The sequence below is a fragment of the Panthera pardus genome, unplaced genomic scaffold (assembly GCF_024362965.1).
Source record: "Panthera pardus isolate Hobbes unplaced genomic scaffold, ASM2436296v1 HiC_scaffold_3, whole genome shotgun sequence".
Taxonomy (NCBI): Eukaryota; Metazoa; Chordata; class Mammalia; order Carnivora; family Felidae; genus Panthera; species Panthera pardus.
Genome location: NW_026526876.1, coordinates 45,847,696 through 45,862,576, shown reverse-complemented (window position 1 = coordinate 45,862,576; position 14,881 = coordinate 45,847,696). Strand labels below are relative to the sequence as shown.

At 43.0% G+C, this 14,881-nt stretch overlaps 1 protein-coding gene, 2 non-coding genes and 1 pseudogene across 8 annotated transcripts in view; all 4 read left to right on the top strand.

Annotated features, from left to right (window-relative positions):
• TEX14 (testis expressed 14, intercellular bridge forming factor) overlaps positions 1-14,881 on the top strand; it is a 121,135-nt gene that overhangs the window by 31,454 nt on the left and 74,800 nt on the right. The window lies entirely within an intron of this gene.
• On the top strand, positions 1,349-1,565 carry LOC128774395 (small nucleolar RNA U3). The gene has a single exon (XR_008418966.1). It is a non-coding gene; the product is annotated as a small nucleolar RNA U3 (small nucleolar RNA).
• Positions 6,619-6,831, top strand: LOC128774396 (small nucleolar RNA U3). Its single transcript, XR_008418967.1, has one exon. It is a non-coding gene; the product is annotated as a small nucleolar RNA U3 (small nucleolar RNA).
• On the top strand, positions 12,585-12,739 carry LOC128774397 (small nucleolar RNA U3; annotated as a pseudogene).

Genomic DNA, 14,881 nt, shown 5'->3' with positions numbered 1-14,881 from the left:
TAGCACTTGCAAGCAGGATAGCTGGGAGCCTTTGTCTCAGCCTCCTGAACAGTTTAGACGTCAGCCCACACCAGCTGTCACCAAGGTGGTGTGAAGAGAACCTGGCATGTGACCTGGAATTTAGGGGTCAGGAGGATTGTCATCTGCCTCCTTCCTGGAGCTGCTCTTGATGGTTGGGTAAGCATGAGAAGCCAGCAGTTGGATTAGCTACACTACAGAGCATTCTGTTAGAAGTGGTTAGATGAGATAAACCTGATGGTCATATTAGTCATATTAGTATGAAGCACTGAAAAATGTGGTTGATTAAGAAAGCCATGGGCATGGCCACATGGCACTGTGCTTCCTAGCATCCTGGAAGATACGGGGCAGAAGCATTTTTACAACAGAGTTAAGTGATAAAAACAGTTAACACACATTCGTATATAAGGTGTGTTCTTTGAGGAGAAACTGGGAGTAACTTTTGCCACAGTAAGTGGGTAGGCTGTTTCTGAGGTTTACATACAAATCAGGAATACAAATCATTCACTACTGAACTACTTTGAGGGACGATGTACTCAGTGCTTTATTAGAGAAATTGATTTGATTGGAGACTAGACTTCCTGAGGAAGACCACTATGGCTTACCAGAAAGAATCCAGACTTAATTTAGTACCAGACATACCTAGGTTCCAACAACAGTGGTTCGTTCCCCCAGCTGTGTAACTGATGTTATAGCCTGCATCTGTAAGAACGAGAAAATAATGACACCTTTCTTCAGTTGTTTAGAGGATGAAACGAAACAACGGATTGAAATGCCTGTCATCAAGTAGGCATTCAATAAATCATCATGGTTATGATTACTATTATGTGGTAGTAGAAGTGTACACTGGTTCTTAATTCTGCTTCTATCTCCTCGCTGCCTCTTCCCCCCTCTTCTCTCTTTCGAGGCAAAGGAAACCTGGCCTCCTCAAGTCAGCGGGACTGTAGCAAGCAAGAGGCAGTGCAACGCTAACCAGTGGCCTAAACACCGTTTTCTTAGCCTGTAGTGGGGCGGCGCGACCCGACTGGGACCCATTTTGTGCCTGGTGCGGTGGGCGGGGTAATACAGTTCCCTCTGGGCTGGAGTGGGCAGCATGCAGCGTGTGATTGGCTGCTAGGAAGCCGCATGTTAATAAGGCTTGTTACTGTTTTAAGTGTTTCTGGAAGATTTCCAGGCAAAAACTGGTATTTTGAACTTTGTCATTTGCCTGAATTGTTATGAAATAGAAAACAAAATGTATTTAAATAGGCAAATGAATTGACAAAAATGTCGCCATGACTACAAAGTATGTGACTGTCATAGACCTGCAAGAGGCAGCAGATTGGAGGCTAAGACTATACTTTCAGGGATCATTTCTATAGTTCGTTACTAGAGAAGTTTCTCTGAATGTGTAAAGTACTCGGAACCACGAGGAGGAGGTGTAGTATCCTTTCCTGAGCGTGAAGTTGACTCTGGGTGTTGTGTTTACAACTGCCTTTTGTCGTTGATGATCGTTCTTCTCTTCTTTTTTGGGGAGAGAAAGAGGGAAAGGATACTGTCTGAGTGGTTCCTTGTTGACTAAGTATCTCAGGAGCGAGCTTTGCTGTCTGTTGCTCCGAACAGTGTTTTTAGTTGTGGTGGTTGATAACTGGTTTAGCGGTTACATAGAGCTTTTTGGGCTTGGGGTTTTTTGTTTTTTGTTTTTTTTTGTTTTAACTCATGTATGGCTATGTGTTTTTAGGGAGCATTTTTTTTTTTTGTATGTATGTTTGTAGTTTGTATTTGTTTTTCTACACCTTTGCTGCACTGGTTCTTTTCAACTTTCTTGAGGTAGGTATTAAGCCTTCCAGACTAATTTCTGAACGACCCAATTTTTAAGTTTCTTAGTTTGTATTACTTTCTGGGTCTTTTGATTTTCATTACTAAATTTTGTATTAAATGCTTTGTGTGTTTTAGTTTTCAAGAGTATTTTTTAAAGATTTGTTATAATTGACATAAACGTTTGTTTCTATACAACGTGATTGTGCATTTGTCTATATTGCAAAATGATAACCACAGTGTTTAATTAACATCTGTCACTATACATACAGAAATTTTTCTTGTGATGAGCATTTTTTTTGTTTTTAAAGATTTTAAGTAATCTCTATGCCCAAGGTGGGGCTCAGACTCAGGACACTGAAGGATCAAGAGGCACATACTGTACCCGCTCTACCCAGGGCCAGCCAGGTACCACATGATGAGCACTTTCAAGATATACTCTGTTAAGGGCGCTTTGATGGCTTGATTTTGGCTCGGGTCATGATCTTGCGGTTTGTGAGTTCCAGCCCCACCCCCCATCCCCCCACCAGGCTCCATGCTGAATGAGGAGCCCTGGTTGGGATTCTCTTTCTCCCTTTCTCTGCTTGTTCTCTCTCTCCCCAAATAAATAAACTTTTTTTTTTTTTTTTTTTAAGTAAAGTAAAGTAAGAAAAAAACAACCCTTCCTGGGGCACCTGGCTGGCTCAGTTGGAGGAGCAGGTAACTCTTGATCTCAGAGTCTCAAGTTCGAGCCCCATGTGGAATGTAGAAAAGAAATAAAACCTTAAAATGATCTGGCAGTTTGTGAGTTCGAGCCCCACACAGAGCCTGCTTGGGATTCTTTCCCTCTCCTCTCTCTCTGCCCTTCCCTCACTCTTGCTCTCTCTCTCAAAATAAACTCTACTTTTTTTTTTTTTTAAGTTATTTATTTATTTTGAGAGAGAGGGAGAAAGAGCTCGAAAGGGGCAGAAAGAAAGGGAGAGAGAATACTGAGCAGGCTCTGCACTATCAGCATGGAGCCTGATGGTGGGGCTCAAACTCATGAACCCTGATGTCATGAGCTGAGCCGAAGTCTGATGCTTGAACAACTGAGCCACCTAGGCACCCCAACTTAAAAAAATGTAAAAAAAAAAAAAAAAAAAAGTTTGAAAGGGAACTTGGTCTCTGCTTGGGGAATGGATTAGATAGAGAAGGGCAATGGTGAGTATAGGCTAAGCTCTGTCCATCTGAAAGATGATCACTCGACCAGCCAGGGAGGTGGTAGTGGTGAAGAAAAGTGGAGGAATCTGAGAGGTATTTGGGGGATAAATCATCAGCCTTATGACAGGTTGGTGTGAAGGAAGCTGTCAGAAATGACCCTTGTTTTCTGGTTTGTGCTCCTGGTGGGGTAGACAGTGATACCATCACCAAGGCAGGGAACTGGAAGAGGCCTGGTTTTAGGAAGCAGACGAGTAGTTTAGTCATGTTGAGTTCAAGGTGCTTTTGAGACATTCAATTCAAGATGTCAGTCAACTAGATGTCAGGTAAGCAGATCTACAGCTGGGGTCTGGTGTCTGCTATGTGCTGCATGTGAGTCAGACCTCTTGGATTGAAACCTGGTCTGGCATTGTCTCTCAGCAAACAGAAGTTTCTTAAGTTCAGTGTGCCTCCATTTCTTTGTAGAACAGAAGTAATAACAATAACACCCCTCATACAGGTATTGTAGACAATAAATAAAGTACTTTTTGAAATTATCAGAGTTAGAAGGGACTATCAAAGCAGGTCATTTAGTCCAATTCCTTATTTCAACATTTTATAGTTAAAGGTTATGTTTCTTTTTCTCCCCCCACTACCTTTATCTCACTCTTGTACTCAGAAGTGGGGTGTTTCTGTGTGTGTGTGTGTGTGCGTGTATGTGTGTATCACATGGGTGTGAGATATGCAGGGCGAAGTCTCAGCTTCCTCCAGGGAGGCCTACCTTGTCTGAGTACCCAGTTGATGACTCGCTAAGTCTACTGAAGACAAACTGCCGTTAGTTAGTAATCTCTTTGAGGACAGGAGTTTGGGGTGTCATTTTCTTTTTGATCTATCACAGAGTTGCCCAGAACTGTTCACTGGGCAAACAATACATGGCTGTTGTCTGTCAGGAAATGACCAGAGGGCCTTCAGGTCAGGATATCCTGTATCCTTAGCCTTTTTCTTTTTGTAGCACTTCTGACGAGTAAGCCAACTCCCATCAGTGGTTCATTCCCAGCCACCCTTTCTCAGGAGTGACAGCCCTATCATTTGCTTCCTTAGCATCTGTAAGAAATGCCTAAAAGTGATGTGTCACTGCTCCTCAGTGCACCTGGATTCCCCCTTTTTTTCCCTTTGCAACTTCTGCACCCCCTACGCCACCCCCCAGTACTTCTGCCTATTTCTCTCCTTATGGGTTTACTTTAGCTAGGTCAGTTTATTGAGTTTACCTAGTTCTAGTCTTACGCAAAACACAAAGAGCCTCTCCTGTGAATTACTGGAAGGAGATAAGGATTTACAAGATACAGAAAGGTACAATGTCAGTGCTGAAGGCAGCAGGAGACAGCCTTCTGGCCTTGGTGAGCCACTTAACATTTGTTTCCTTGAACTCTTAGGGTTATTTCCAAGATTAAATTGGATGATCTATGTAAAAGGGTTTAGTAGAAGGTCTGGAACATCGTAAAGTAGTGGAGAAATGATAGGCTTTTTTTGTTTTGTTTTGTTTTTGTGTTTTTGTTTCTTTTTTTAACAAATAAGAAATCACATTTAAGTCTGGGTTTTTTGGAGGGGAAGAGTAGAGGTTTGTAACCTGTCAGACTCACCTGGCAACTTACTTAAAAAAAAAAAAATCTAAGGGGCACCTGGGTGGCTCAGTCGGTTAATCGTCTGACTTCAGCTCAGGTCATGATCTCATGATCTCACGGTTTGTGAGTTCGAGCCCGCATTGAGCTCTGTGCTGACAGCTCGGAGCCTGGAACCTACTTTGGATTCTGTGTCTCCCTCTCTCTCTGCCCCTCCCCCACTCATGCTCTGTCTGTCTCTCTCAAAAATAAATAAACATTAAAAAAAAAAACTAAGACTTACTTAGGTTGAGGGGTGTTAATGCCCCCAATTTCGAATCCGAGAGACCACCAAGGAGCCGATAGCGATGCAAACGCATGAGGGTTTATTTGCAAGCTCGAGCTTGGGCCCAACTATACCCGACACAGTGGAGCAGGGACTTGGACTCCTAGGTTAAGAGGCAGGCGTAGCAGTTTTATGGGGGCCAGTGGCCAATGAGATTGTAACACACACAGAAAGTTGCACATTCATGTCAGTCCACACGCAGGTGGCCAATTGAATTACAATTTACCCTATAGTAACTGTTTGAACTAGCCTATCACTCTGGTCAGAATTGGTGCGCAAGTTTAGCGAGCAAAAGGCGGGACTTACATTCTTTGGCGATTAGGGGTTCCGCATTCCTAAATGAGCCGGTTTCCAGTAAGGGTGTGCTCAGCGGCTTTACTAGGGTGGGGGAGTGTCTTAAGCAATAAGTAGGTCATATGGGGGTTATACATGAGATGGTGGGTGTAGCACAAAATGGAGTTAGTCTTGCTCTGCTTGTCTGGGGTAGGGGATTTTTGTTAAATTTCTTGGGTCCCACAAGGGGCAGTTGGGTAGCTCAGTTGGTTAAGTGTCCCACTCTTGATCTGAGCTCAGGTCTTGATCTCAGTGTGGTGAGTTCAAGCCCTGCATTTGTGCTCCCCACTAGACCTGGAGCCTACTTAAAAAAAAAAAAAAAAAAAAAATTATTTAGGTGGATTTATTTATTAATACTGAGCTGCACTGGGAAGAAAGCTAAAAATAGGCTGTGATCTGTCTAGACAGACCTGATGGTATGTGAAATAAAGGTGATACAATTTAAGATTTAAAAAAATTCAAACAGGGGCGCCTGGGTGGCTCAGTCGGTTAAGCGGCGGTCTTGGGCTCAGGTCATGATTTCACGGTCTGTGAGTTCGAGCCCCGCGTCGGGCTCTGTGCTGACAGCTCAGAGCCTGGAGCCTGTTTCAGATTCTGTGTCTCCCTCTCTCTGACCCTCCCCTGTTCATGCTCTCTCTGTCTCAAAAATAAACGTTAAAAAATTAAAAAAATTCAAACAATACAAAAATATACAAAATTACCAATTAAAGCAGACCTCTCCTTCCCTAAAGTCCCCGAAGTAACCACACTACAGTCGTTACTTTTTTCCTAATTAAAAAAAAAAAATTGGAGGGAAAAAACTTTTTTCAAAATAAACTAATACGTTCCCCATTTAAGACTGGCCTGGATACATTGTTTTGAAAAGCTACCCAGGTGAATCTGATAAGTGCCCCTCAGGTCCACACTCAAGTGAGTAACCAGCAGCCCGTCTCAAAGTAAAAATGTCAAATTAACCTACCTATTAGCTTTCGAAATTTCGGATCTTAGAGGCTTAAAAAATTAAAAAAAAAAAATCCCACCCACAGACCCTGCGTGTCGTACTTGAGATGCAAATATTAATTGGCGCCGCCAAGCGCACCTAGTCTCCAACTAGTCCGGAAGTGCTTGTGTGTAATTTAGAGTCAGAAAGACAAGAGCTTCTGATTGGCTGTCAATCCGTAATAGGTTAATTACAAACTAAAAGGCTTAGCATCTTAAAGAAAAAGCCTCATAAGAGTATTCAGAATTTTTTTTTAAAGGTGGCGTATGAAACAATACTTTGGAAATATGTTTATGTGGTATTTCTCAAGCAGGAGGAACGTGGAAAAATGTCGCCATCAGCGTAAAGTGGACGGCTGCTATAGACCCAGTAAAGGTTGGGGGCCAGAAGCCAAGACTATACTTTCAGGGATCATTTCTATAGTTTGTTACTAGAGAAGTTTCTCTGAATGTGTAGAGTACCCGAAACCACGAGGAGGAAATGTAGTGTCCTTTCCTGGGCGTGAAGTTGATACTGGGCGTTGCTTCTGCAGCTACCCTTTGTCGTTGATGATCGTTCTTCTTCTCTTCGGAGAAGGAAGAGGGAAAGGATGCAGTCTGAGTGGTTTCTAACTAGCGTAATTAAGTTTATGCAACATTTTTTAACTTTTGCATTTGGGGTTTTTTTTGGTAGTTTTTTTTTTTTTTTTGAGTTGGTTACTGTAGTTGTAGATTTCTAAACAGGCTGTTTAATTTTTATGTGTAGTCGCTCCTTCCTGTTACTTTCAAGTTTTTTTTTTTTTTTTTTTTAATGCTCACTTATATTTTAAGGCGGGTGGGCGGATGTAGAATCCGAAGCAGGCTTGAGCTGCCAGCACAGGTCCCGTGGTGGAGTTCGAATTCAGGAACGGTGAGCTCTGAGCTCGCGTCTTCAGCCAAAGTTGAATGTTTAGGCGACTGAGCCATCCCCAGGCGCCCCTAGTTGTTTGTGTGTGTGTGTGTGATTGTGTTAGATTAAATGGAAAGATTTGCCCTTAAGCCTTTGTGAGAACTCAATTTTCCTTGTCATCCTAAAGTTAGTATTATGCTATTAAAAGAATGACTTAGTGCCCTGTGTAGCTTAAAGTGACTAACACCGCGTTGGCAATTAGCGGCAGGAGTTGGGGTGCAAATGTGAGGCCAGGTTAGGCACCTACCTTCTGCATTCATCTACATGGGAGGAGGATGGTGGTGGTGATGGAGAAAGAGAAATTGTTCAGATCTGAAAGATATTTGAGTAATATTGGCAGAATTGGGGGGATTGGCTCAATGTAGGTATGAGTGAGAGGGGCTATTAAGGATAATTATCAGGGGCGCCTGGGTGACTCAGTCAATAAAGCATCCGACTTCGGTGCAGGTTATGGTCTCGCAGTTTGTGAGTTCAAGCCCTGCGTTGTTGGCCTTGGTGCTGGTAGCTCAGAGCCTGGAGCCTGCTTTGGATTCTGTTTCCCTCTTTCTCTCCCCCTACCCCCTCTCTCAAAAATAAACATTTAAAAAATAAAAAATATAAAAAAGGACAATTGTCAGGATTTATGACTTGTGCAAATGGGTTCCTTGTGTTAAGATGGGGAGAGTGGAAGAAGAACTGAATTAGGTAGGGCAGTGGGGTGGGAAGTGATGATAGAATTCAGTTTAGGGCACATTTAGGAGAGATTTCTGACCTTTAACACATGAATGACATAAGGGACAGCCAGACAGGTGGAAGGGAAACCACATGAGCCGTGCTTGACCAAAGCCAAGGAAGGAGAGTGGGGACAGAGAAATGTGTAGAAAGCAGATGAGAGATTAAGAGGCAGTTAGAAAGGTATCCATGGCATTTAATGGTGACTTTCTTGGTCTTGTGATAGAGAAACTGTTTTGGGATGAGCTGATCAGTGAAGGGGTGGGAGGGCTTGCCACTAAATGGGTGTAAAGAGCTCCCAGAAGAAAATCAAGCTGTGATGGAGAGTATAGAGGTAGATGTGCATTTAGCTGGGGGGTGAAGGGGGTGGTGAGGGGGGCGGCAGGTAGGGGTGAGGGGGTTGGGGAGTGAGGGAGGTGGGGGTGGAGGTGGGGGTATATGGGATATAGATGGGGTTTAATTAAAGATGGGAGAACAAGTCTGAGTGCAGATGGAAGGATTGAGTAGAGCAGGAGAAATTGAGATTTAGGAGAGAGCCGCTCCCAGTGGGCAGCCAGAGTTGATGGGGAGTGCAGGTGTAGGTGGTTTGTCCCTGTAGTGAGACCACACTGAGGGTTTTTCAACTGCTAGCTTCAAGTTCTGGGCCAAGTGTGAGGCAAAATCATTGCTGAGGTAGGCTGATGAGGAGGGTTGAGAATAGAGTTGAGAAAAAAGAAGGAACGAAGGGTATTTGGCTGGCTCAGTCGGTAGAACATGAGACTCTTGATCTCAGGATTGTGAGTTCAAGCCCCACTTTGGGTGTAGAGATTACTCAAAAATAAAATCTTAAATTTTTGTTTTAATGTTTATTTTTGAGAGAGAGAGAGAGAGAGAGAGCAGCAAAGGGGCAGAGAGATGAAACACAGAATCTGAAGCAGGCTCCAGGCTCTGAACTGTCAGCACAGAGCCCGACTCGGGACTCAGACTCACGAACTGTGAGATCATGACCTGAGCCAAAGTTGGACACCCAACCAACTGAGCCACCCAGGCGCCCCTTAAAAATAAAATCTTAAAAAAAAAAAAAAAAAAAAGGGAGGACTGAAGTAATCATTCCAGGGTGCAGGTGTGGAAAAGGTACCTCCTGAGGGGCACCTCGCTGGCTCAGTTGGTGGAGTACAATGGGTAAAGAGATAACTTAAAAATAAAATTAAAAAGAAAGAGGGGGTGCCTGGGTGGCTTAGTTGGTGGAGCATCTCTCTCGCTCTTTTTTTTTTTTTTTTAATTTTTTAACGTTTATTTATTTTTGAGAGACAGAGCACAAGCGGGGGAGGGGCAGAGAGAAGGAGACACAGAATCCGAAGCTGACTCCAGGCTTTCAGCTGTCAGCACAGAGCCCGATGCAGGGCTCTAACCCACAAACCGCGAGATCATGACCTGAGCCCAAGTCGGACACTTAACCGACTGAGCCACCCAGGTCCCCCGAGCGTCTGACTCTTGATATTAGCTCAGGTCGTGATCTCATACGTGGGATTGAGCCCAAGTCAGGCTTCATGTTAGGTTTGGAGCCTGCTTGGGATTCTCTCTCTCCCTCCCTCTCTCTCTGTCCCTCCCCCACTCATTCTCTCTCTCTGTCCTTCTCTCTCTCTCTCTCTCAAAATAAACTTTAAAAAAGAAAAGAAGAGAAAGAAAGAAACAGCACCTCCTGAGGGTGTACCTCCTTTCTTTTCCTGGCGTTGAAGCTTTGAGATTGCTTCCTGGTTTTGGAAGTACCTCCCCAGATCACAGTTAATTTCTCTTTCTTCCACTCTAGCTATGTACCATGTAGTTCCTCCTTGATTTTCTCCTTTTGGATCTACAGTGACTAGGCTTTTACTGTGAGCCGTAAATTAGTTCTTGGTCATCTTTATAGGTTGGGGGCTATGAGGGAAGTATATGCTCTGGAGTTGGCTCCTTGGTTTGTTATTTTCTAGCTGTGGGTTCTTGGGAAGTTTTTAAAAGTTTTTTTAAAGATTTTTTTTTTTTAGTTTATTTAATTTTGAGAGAGACAGAGTGCGAGCAGGGGAGGGGCAGAGAGAGAGAGGGAGACACAGAATCCAAAACAGGCTCTAGGCTCTGAACTGTCAGCAGTATTCATGAACTGTGAGATCATCACCTGAGCTGAAGTCAGACACTTGACTGAGCCACCCAGGCCCTGGGAAGTTTCTTAACCTCAGTCTTTCCCTCTAACCTAGGTAGATATAGTAGTAATAGCATCAATACGTGGGATTCTTGTAAAGGTAAATTAGATAAAGCAAGTGGAGTAGAATACTCCCCCCATTCTAAAAAAGCCCCTCCCTGAGATGAGAAATCCCTGTTTCTTCCCCAGTCTTTCCTATTATCAGCACCATGCACCAAGTTGTTCCAGGCACAAACCAACTTGTCACCTTTGAAACCTTTTTTCCTTCACCCATCAGTGTGTCCATCAATGTGTTCTATTGATTCAACTTCCAGAACAGGTCAAGTTTCTCCTTCCAAATGCAAGCCATGATGATGACTCCAATAGACACCTGAGGCAGTGGCCTCAGAACTAGTCCCCACAGCTTTAAACTTCTCAGTGGCTTTCTGTCACACTTAAAATCCAGACTCCCCTGGCCTTGCCCTTGCCTAGAAAACCTCCCCTCTCCCTCATACCCGTATGCTCTCTAGCTACCTTCAAGTTGCTGGAACGTACCACTTTGTTCCCTTCTTTGAATCTTTACATTAGTTATTTTTTCTGTTTAAATGTAACGTCCAAAGAGAGGCTTCTTTGACTACCCAAATTTAAAGTAGCCACCAATCTCTCTGTTTCAACACTTAAAAAATCCTCAGCATGCCTCATTATCTGACATCCTCTCTCCCTCACTAGAGTGTAAGCTCAGTGTGAGAGTAGGGACCTTTACTCACCTCCATACCTCTGTATATCCAATTCCTAGAATAGTACTTTAGCACATAGAAAAGTGGAATAATGGTTAAGGTAACCTCTGCTATTTAAGAGCTGTGTGACCTTTGGCAAGTTACCTAATCTTTCTGTGTCTGTTTCTCCATCCATAAAACTGGGATGACTAACAATTAATTGCATTTATCTAATATGCAAAGCACTGAGAACGATGCTTGGTACCTGGCAAGCCCTCAATAAATAGTAGCTAGTATTATCAAGAGTTGGCACCCAAATTGTAGCTGGCGCCCAGGAGTGTAAGGGGTGCAAGAGCACCTGGGTCTGTGGTTCCCAAATAGACCAGCTTAGCCATTTGCCACTGACAAAACCCAAAGGCAGAGAAGCGAATGGAGGTGAAACAAGAAAGGAATCTATTTCAGTGAGGCCCACACCGGGAAGACAGCAGGCTAGTGTGTGAGACTGTCTCCAAAATGTCCCAAATCCTTCCAGGTTTATATAAGGAAAATGTGGGGTAAAGGTGGGTGGGCACATGTAGGTAGGCAGTGAAGGTTAAATCGATAATTGTCTTGAAGTTAACCCCAGGTAGGGTCTTGCTGGCTCAGGGAAGTCCTTGTTGCTTGAGGGAGTAGTTTTGGTTCCCAACAGGTTATGCTTTTTCTGCAGGATCTTTGCCTGAGTTAAGAGATAAGCTAGAAAGAAAAGCTTAGGGGAGCCTTTGTGGCTCACTGAGTTAAGCACCTGACTCTTGATTTCGGCTCAGGTCATGGTCTCACAGTTTGTGCGTTTGAGCCCCACATAGGGCTCTGCACTGTCCCGTGGAGCCTGCTTGGAATTCTCTGTCTCTCCCTCTCTCTCTGCCCCTCCCTGCCATCTCAGAATAAATAAAAAAAAAAAAAAAAAAAAAAAAACTTGAGAAAAAAACTTTAATCAGTTAGAAAGTTTGAGGTCATAGGTGTCTGGCTGGCTCAGTCAGTAGAGCATGCAATTCTTGATCTCAGGGTTATGAGTTTAAGCCCCACACTGGGCATAGAGCTTACTTAAAAAATACGTACATACGTACTCAAAAAGTGTGAATAGGTAGTGCAAACATATGGCACAAAACCCAAAAGGTTTTATTTTTCGTCACTGGTTCTCAGCTACCTGGTTCCCCTCCCTGCCACAGTCATAGTGCCCTGTCTCTAATTTACCAGTATTTGAAAGTCAAACTCTTAGGACAAGCTGTTTCATGCAACTGCTAAAATTTACTGATCACTCCAAACAGCTTGCTTCTCACTAACAAAGGCCAAGGCCTACCATTTCCTTTAGCTTTCGGTGTGGGTGAGGCTGCTTTAACAGAACGGGAATGTTTCCTCAGCTTTAAAGATTCAGGCTGTGATTGGCTGGCATTCAGTATTATGTTAATTAAGCATGGCCATTAAATATATTTTTTAAGATCTTACGTTTCCACTTAAAACACTATCATTTTTAAGTGATAGTATTTGAAAGATTGCATTACAAAACATTTCTTTTTTTTAATTTTTTAAAAATGTTTTTATTTATTTTTGAGACAGAGACAGAGCATGAGCAGGAGAGGAGCAGAGAGAGAGGGAGACACAGAATCTGAAGCAGGCACCAGGCTCCGAGCTGTCAGCACAGAGCCTGACGTGGGGCTCCAATTCACAAACTGCAAGATCATGACCTGAGCCGAAGTAGGACACTCAACCGACTGAGCCACCCAGGCGGCCCTACCTCTTTCTCTTTTTAGAGTAGAATCAGAAATGGGGCAAATACCTTGCCATCAGTCCAAAGTGCATGGCAGCCATAGACCCAGCAAAGGTGGGGAGCTGAAAGTTAAAACTAGTTTGTTACTAGAGAAGTTTCTCTGAACGTGTAGAGTACTTGAAGCCACGAGGAGGAGATGCAGTGTCCCTTCCTGAGCGTGAAGTGATGATCGTTCTTCTCCTCTTGGGAGAGGAAGAGGGAAGGGACACCGTCTGAGTGGTTTTTCTCTTCCTCTTTTGTGTATGTTAATCTTGCTGGGTAGCTAGTGACTTATTTGTTTGGAGCTTTGTGGCGTTTTACTTTCAGTCTGTGTGTTTTTTTGTTTTTTTGCACGTGGGGGTTTTTTTCTTAAAAAAAAACAAAACATGTTAGGTGTTTGGGGCACCTGGGTGGCTCAGTTAATCATCTGTTGGTTTTGGCTCAGGTCATGATCTCACACATGGTGAGTTATAGCCCTACGTCAGGCCCTACTTCCCTCTCTCCGTGCCTCTCTCCTGCTTGTGCTGTTTCTGTCTCTCTCAAAATAAGTAAATAAATTTAAAAAAATGTTAAGTGTGTTTATTTTTGAGTGTGGGGGAGAGACAGGGAGACAGAATATCCAAACTGGGCTCTGCACTGATAGCAGAGAGCTAATGGGGGCTCCAGATTGGAGCTGAAGTCAGCTGTTTAACTGACTGAGCCACCCAGGTGCCCCTGTTTTTTGTTTTTTGGTTTTTTTCCTTATTCAAATAGCTCATTGAGTGTAGTTTGAGCTTTTTATGCTGTTTGAGTTTGGGCCTTGTTTGTGTTTTGAGCAATGGCATATCATCTTAAGTTGTTCCTTTTTTTTTATTGTTTTTGTTGAATGAATGAATGAATGCATGCATGAATGCATGAATGAATGAAGAAAGGGAGGGAGAAGAATTAAAGATGCTTTCTTACTGACCGTATTCCCATTCCTTTTCCATCTTTATTTTTACATGCTCCACCAAATGCCCAGGTGAATGTGAGTATAATCACATCCCCGCCTAAATACTTTGGTCATTTCCAGGTAAAACTATTTACACCCACTCTCAGCATCATTGCACTGGACTTTGTTCAGAGCTCCAGGGTTCTCATGCTTACAGATTTTGAGAGAGAGAGAGATGAATGCTTTGGTGCAGCACCTCTACTGTTAACAACTGGGAAAGAGGACCCAGGAGTTTCTACTGCCTTGAGAGATGAAAAAGGTAGTCACAGTCCCTGGGAGCTGAAGTCTTAGGCTCAAAGTCTGAAAAATCTCTCCTTTAAGAAGCAGACAACTCAGGAACTGCAAAGTCAGCAAGCCTAATTTCAGACTACCTAGAGTTAAAATTGACTCCTTTTTATTGCTCGGTTTTATGTAAATCAATGAACTCTTACCACACATTCCTGACTCTTCAGAACACTTTCAATACATGTTTTTTGTCAAATTTATAATCTGTTGGTTTCAATATTTTCTTGATAATTCTCCACTGTTCTGCTCCAAGCTGTACCACTCTCTCTCTAGCACAACTTGAACCCCTGGTTTTCTTAGCCACCATTTTGGGAATTCCCATGGCTGGATTACAGCTCATCTTTTCTGGATTCCATTTCTCTATCTTAGTCCATTCTTACATTTAACTAAACACAGAAAAAGAGTGCACTGAACATACTTACTTTGAAATATGAAAAAAAAAGAAATATGAAAATCTGAAAAGTGTTTTTTTTTCCCATCCTCATACATTAAAAAAAATTTTTTTCAATGTTTATTTATTTTTGAGAGAGAGAGAAAGAGAGCACAAGCTGGGGAGGAGCAGAGATAGAGGGAGACACAGAATCCAAAGCAGGCTCCAAACAGCTCTGAGCTGTCAGCACAGAGACCAAGGCGGGGCCCGAACTCACGAACCCTGAGATCATGACCTGAACCGAAGTCAGATGCTCAACCAGCTGAGCCACCCAGGTGCCCCTCTCTCATCCTCATATTTGATTGACAGTTTGGAAGGCACAAAATTCTAGGTTGAAATAATTTTCCTCTAGAATTTGAAGCTATTTTTTCATTGTCTCTTAGCTTTCAGTCTTGTTATTGAGAACCCTGATGCCGTTCAGATTACTGATTTTTTTTTTTTTTTTTTTTTATATGAAGTGGTCTCCTACTCAATCTGAAGAATTTTAGTTCTCTTTGTCCCTGGTCTTCTGAAATGTCATGATGATGTTTCAGCATAGATCTGTTTATCTTCATTGTGATGTGTTACTTAGGGAGGTCTTTGAACCTGGACACTCATGTTTTTAAGTCCTTAAAAATGTCATAAAATTCTTGGGGTGCCTGGGTGGCTTAGTCAGTTAAGCATCTGACTCTTCGGCTCAAGTCATGATCTCACGGTTTG